Here is a 6,245-nt window from a genome sequence, read left to right on the forward strand (position 1 = left end):
TTGGTAGATCACCTCATGGGACTAGTACTCTAGGAAATACACATTGGGAAACATCAAGTTTGGGGGAAGACAGACCAAAGAATAAATTAAACTTCTGATTTGTTTTAACCATGATGCTCATTGGACTCTTTTGTTTTCTGATTTGAGAGCTCAAAGGGCATAGTGTGCCCCGTGCCTCTTCCAGCTGAGCTGAGCCAGGCACAGTCCTCCCCACCACGTTTTAAGCATGGTTGGAAAGATAGTGAGAGTAGGTGAAGCATAATAAATGAGTTTACACTTTTGTGGTAGATAGCCTCCAAGATGGTTCCCAGTGATCTGTGCCTCCCTGTATTCTTGCCCTTGGGTGGCCCCCTTCCACAATGAATAGGGCTGACTTTTGGAATATTGTGGAAATAATAGGATAGGATACTATGGAAATAATAGAGTGTGACTTCCAAGGCTAGGTTGTAAAAGACATTATAGCTTCTATCTTGCTGTTTTGGATCACTTGCTGTGGGGAAGCCAGCTACCGTATTGTGAGAATATTTAGCAATCCTATGAAGAGGCCTAAGTGGCAAAGAACAGAGGCCTGCCTGCAGCCACCTGAGGGAGTCATCTTGGAAGCACCAAGTCAAGCTTTCAGGTAACCGCAATCTCAGCGAACACCTTGACTACAGCCTCATGACAGACCCTGCACCAGCTAAACTGCTCCCAAATCCCTGACCCACAAAAACCGTGGGAGATAATAGAAGTTTGTTGTTTTAAGCCACCTCAGTTTGGGGGTGGCTTGTGACACAGCAATAGACAACTAACACGACAGTCTAGATTTTTCAAGTTTTCAAGTATTCTGTTGTTCATCCATGTGTCCTAATTTGGGGGTTCAAAACATTTGATCACAGGAAGAACTGCTTGCCTGGTTCATAAGGTGAGAGTCACTGAATCTCAATCAGTACCAGAACCAAAAGAGCACTCAGTTAAAACCTGCATGGCACCCTTTGAGAAAATACTACTATCACCCAGTCCACCGAAAACTTCTATTTGCTAGATGCGGCAGGCCAACTTCATAATGAACTAATAAAACCTCAGAGATAACTATCAAGTCCCTTTTGGGAAATAGGCCCACTAACCAGGTAGGTTATTGAGAGTCAGAAAGTGGCCTCTGCTATCAGTTGACACTGATACTGCTTAAGCTCCACTATGGGGTAAGATGGCTCAATCTCTTACAGTAACCGAGCTGCAGGGGTGGAAGTGAATCCAGCTCTCCCGATGTGTAACATTAGAAAGAACTGAAGAGTGTCCAAGGATGAGGGCGAGATTGGAAATATGAGACACAATACAAACGGTCTGAAGAGAGTTATGCAAGATGGGAAACATGGTAAGGGGGCTGGAAACCAAGATAAGAACAGAGCAAGTGGGTCTAGGGGGGCATGCGTGCTAGCACATTAGGAGGAGACCTGTAGAAAGGAGCTGTGGAAAGACACTAAGCAACTTGGGAAAGATGGTGATCCGACCCAGATGTATGAAAAATCCCCAGATCATACAGGAGAAGCAGACTGACCTGGAAGGAAGAAACACATGGGCTGGGCAAGGTTCACAGAGCTACAAAGGAGCAGCATGCGCAAAAGAGGCTATTAGCTGTGTGACAGGGGGCACATGAGCAGGAAATCAAGCATTAGGAGAGGGTCCTATCTGAGCTATGACCTTGGGGTCATGCCCAAAAATGAGAGGGGGAAGAAAGGAGGAGAGGAAAGGGAGGAAGAGAGGGAGGGAGGGGAGGGGAGAGACAGAGAAGTGTGTGGACTGCTTTGTTCATGGTAGCCACTGTTCTCATTAAGGAAGTTTGGGAAACCCTTGCCAGCTGTGTAGCTAGCTGAGCATGGATTTCTGGGTAAAGAGGTAAACCACAGGAAAATAACCCAGGGCCATTTGGACCACAGATGCCTCCGACTCAAGACTGTGGGGTACATGAGTGTGTATCAGTCTCCTTTTAATAGAATGGTAAAGTTTTAAGGAATTCTGCACAAATAAGTTGGAATTATTTTCACCCATTGCACCAAGTCCAGAAATAGTCCATGACCAATGATCCATTACAGCTGCCGGTAGAAATGAATTTACTTGAAACTTTGCAACAGGCTCAATACACAGTCTTGCCCATGGAAACGCACGTAGCGGTAATCAGTATTCCTCTCTGGCCCCAGACCTGGTGGATAATTACAATTAAGCTTCAATGGATTAGCTGCCAGTGGGACAGTAGATAGTGAGTGGTATTTTACATCTCTACTTTTTCAGCAAATTTGGGCATGTGGGTTTATTTCTTTCTCCATGGAAAACAAAAAAGTTATTTCCAATTAATTCAGGAGGCCATCAAAATTACTGAAAATGGTACTCTTCCCCATGGTAGAATGAATGAGGTACAGAGCGACTCTCCTCATTATGTTAGAAATGCAAGGGTCGCTCCTATTACTTACAGAGCCCCTAGTTTACATTTTCCAATTAGGAGATAATCAGTGTGCCATTATGAGTAAAAATTGTTGGAATGACCTTTTGGTTGTGTATTTTAACCAGCAAATCTTTGGGGAGGGTTTGATTGAAAGCATGACAGGAGAACAAGGCAAGTTATACTGATGATAAATAAGAACAATTATCACACTTATTATCTGATAAATAATTTATTGTGATTTGCCATTAATCCATCTCAAGCCACCTCCTGGATAAAAATACACCCCAAAGACTGACTTCTTCAGTTTTTCCCACATCATGTCAGAAATTCTTGTCTGAAAACACAAAGGAAGCATTTACCTGGAATATAAAGAGCTGTCGCTGCATACCTCATCATTTTAATCAGTGCCGATAAATTATGCCGCTTATATAAAGGTAAATCAGTACTTCACTCTCAGCTTAAAAACAAAACAAAACAAACCTGTGAGAAGCCATAGCTGAACAAGGAGTCTAGCTCAACAAGGAGTCTATTTTGTTCTTATATCTTGTCTTCCATTCTTATTAAAAAGCCATCAGCTTATGCATCTTCAGTCAACACCTACAGCAATATTCCTAATTGCAGAGTGTACATATTATTACAATAGAATAATTAAATTCTCTACAATTCTCCATAAATGCAATTGGTAAGGATTGGTTGAATCTATAAAAAATGATTCTAGGGCCCCTGGGTGGCTCAGTTGGTTAAGCGACTGCCTTCGGCTCAGGTCATGATCCTGGAGTCCCTGGATCGAGTCCCGCATCGGGCTCCCTGCTCGGCAGGGAGTCTGCTTCTCCCTCTGACCCTCCCCCCTCTCATGTGCTTGCTCTCTCTCATTCTCTCTCTCTCAAATAAATAAATTTAAAAAAAAAAATGATTCTAAATGTTGGGCATTAGGGATAAATGTTGTTTCTTCTACTGTACTCTACTTGGTAATTCCAACAGGCATATGTGTATTATTGTTAATCCTGGTGCCAGATAAGTAATATAGAGCTTTGCACATACAGATCACATTGCCCTAGTGACTTCATCTACTGATGTTTTGAAAAAAAATATATTAATACTATTTTTCCCTTCATGTCCTCAAATCTGACCCCATTAGTGTCCCTTATTCAAAAATGAAGTCTTAATTCTGCTTCTTCTCTTTTTTTGTCATTCCTTTTCAAAAATGGATTTTTTTAAGTAAATTTGGTTGATTTCTTATTATTTACCTCTGATGTTAAACATATACCCTTTATTAGGATTTTTTTCCCATGCTTTTATCTCTTGACATTTTTGGTCACTGCTTTACTATCATTTACTCAGTCATCCTATCTATAAGCTTGGACTCGTTTCACAAGATTCCAGGAATCTTTTTTATCAATGGAACATTGATATCGGGCAGAAATCCATGTATCATTACAAACTGGTATTACCTGCTCCAATCTTCCTAACTACAGAACGTGAGTTGTGGAACCAAAGCCAAAGGGTTCTCTCCTCCGCCTTCAGGTATCTTTGAAAGAGATTAAAATATTTTTTTTAAAGTCTGTTGAAAATGTGATTATATAAACATTCAAGCAATTTGACATCCTCAGAGTCAGGACATTCTTCCTCATAGCTACCCAAATCCCTCCAGCTGCAAGAGAAGCCCGTTTTAAATTCGATTTGGGGCCTGGGAGACTTATTGAACTCCTTTATTTCAAAGATGAGGGAACAGTGGGAAAGCAGACTCCACAGTGCCTTATTGCCAGTGCATCCTTAGCAATGACAGGATGGGGGGGCGGAATTTTTGGTGGTCATTCCTACCCACAGTCAGAAAGTCTTTTATCTACCATCACGTGATCAGCCAGGATCAACTTCATGAACCCCAATTAGAACAGCCCTGAAAGACCCAGCCCCACATGCTTGACAGAGTAAAGCAATGGGATGGAGAATTATGAGTATACTTCATGGCATTATAACTTTAAACAATGTGTAAATTTTAGATTGTATTTAATTTAAGGACAAAGCTACTTTTCTTAATTTCTAATGTACTACACATAAGCCACAAAACCTCCCTCCCCATAGAATCATAGAAACTGTGTAAAGAAAGCTAGAGAGACCAGGCAGCTTTCTCTTGCCTGACATGAGAAATAGATTTCACTAATGCAAATCAGGACAACTGAAGGTCTTGTGATAATGCAGCATTCAGTATTTTAAAGCCACATCATGAGAATTCACAAAAGGAGAAATTTTTTTCTCTCTCCTATTTCTCTAACATGTGTGTGTGTGTGTGTGTGTGTCTCAGAGCACACAAATACTGATGAAAAAAATGGCACAAGAAAAGGAGGATTCTACTCCTCTCTAACCAAAATTAATATGAGCTTCTTAGAGGTGTGTACCTCTTTTTAAAAGATAACCCACTTTGAAAGCTGGTAATCCAACTCTCCCTAACTGGAAGCTCTCAGGAAAATTAGGTAGATGGTATTCGATTTACCAAAGGCTAACAGAATGCTTATGGGCAGATCCTTCTGTTTTAACCAATTCCAGAAATGGCCCTTCTGTGACAATGCTGGTGATAGAACATTCCAGCACTCCCTACCAGGCAGAACAAAGCTCACATTTCACACAATTCCAGATATCCTCAGGCCTCCTAAGTTACCACCTGTGGTTTAGATCTAAGCAAACAGAAACCTAAAAGAGGAGACAAATCATCAGTAAATCTCGTAGGTGCCGATCCACAAATACTAGGAGCCAAGGGAAATAACCAGGAAGGTCTTGAAGTGATGCTGCCAGAAAGGGAATTATGATCTGGTTGGGATCAGGGAACCTGTTGGGATAAATCAAATGACTGAAATGTCAATACTGAGGCATGCAATCTGTGAAGAGAGGACAAAGAGGTGGGGCAAGGAGGGCTTGCGCTATAGATCAAAAAGTGTTAGACTCGCAATGAAATACAAATGGATGATAAAGCAAGTAGCAACGCTGAAGCTTTATGAGTTAAGGTAAAAGAAATATATGAAATAAAGGAGAATTAGCAGTGGGGGTCTTCTGTGCACTACTAAATCAGGATGGACTCCCTGATAAATTACCGTAGAGGGAAAAAACCAGATATCCATGTCCCCCTAAATAAATAAAATGTAGCATGCAGTATAAATCTTGGCCTCTCCCTGCTGCTACCCACTACAACGTCCCAGCGTTCTTCCCCTCCTTTTCCTTTTCCTCCTTCTGACTCCCAAACAAGGGTGGGCACTGAGACCTCTGTTTAACTTCTCCCCTTTGAATTAATGACGACATTCTTGGTTTCAGTCCTGCTGGTCTCTTGGGCAGACTTCGACCACTCTGGGGTTTAAAGGTGCAGTGTAAATAAGGCAAACATAAGTAAAATGCTAAATGACAAGATCACAAAACTCTGCTACTCTAGATTTCAATTACAGAGACATTCTTAAGGGATAATAAAAAGAGCAAAACGCAGGTCATCTGGGAATTTTTAGAGTTGCGTTGCTATTAGTTGCTTGTTTCATAAAGTGGAAAGGGCAGCTAGAGGTGAGGCAATTTGGGCCTGCTCACAACAAATAAGGAAGAAACAATCAGGAATCTCGAGGTGAAGGGCACTTGGGAGCATGACCTGATTCCATTTGCTATGCTGAGAGGAGCCCTATTTGTGCAACTTCTCACAGATACACAAAATAGGAAAAAGGTGAAGCCATAAGAGAGAATTCTACCCTGAAAGTTAAAACTCACAAGGGAAAAATCTGTGAAGCAAAATTACACGGTGAAATGTCATTCTCTAAAGGGCTTAAACAAGAAGTGCGATAAATGTTATTACTCT

Source organism: Phoca vitulina, unplaced genomic scaffold (assembly GCF_004348235.1).
Source record: "Phoca vitulina isolate PV1807 unplaced genomic scaffold, GSC_HSeal_1.0 scaffold14, whole genome shotgun sequence".
In the NCBI taxonomy this organism is placed as follows: Eukaryota; Metazoa; Chordata; class Mammalia; order Carnivora; family Phocidae; genus Phoca; species Phoca vitulina.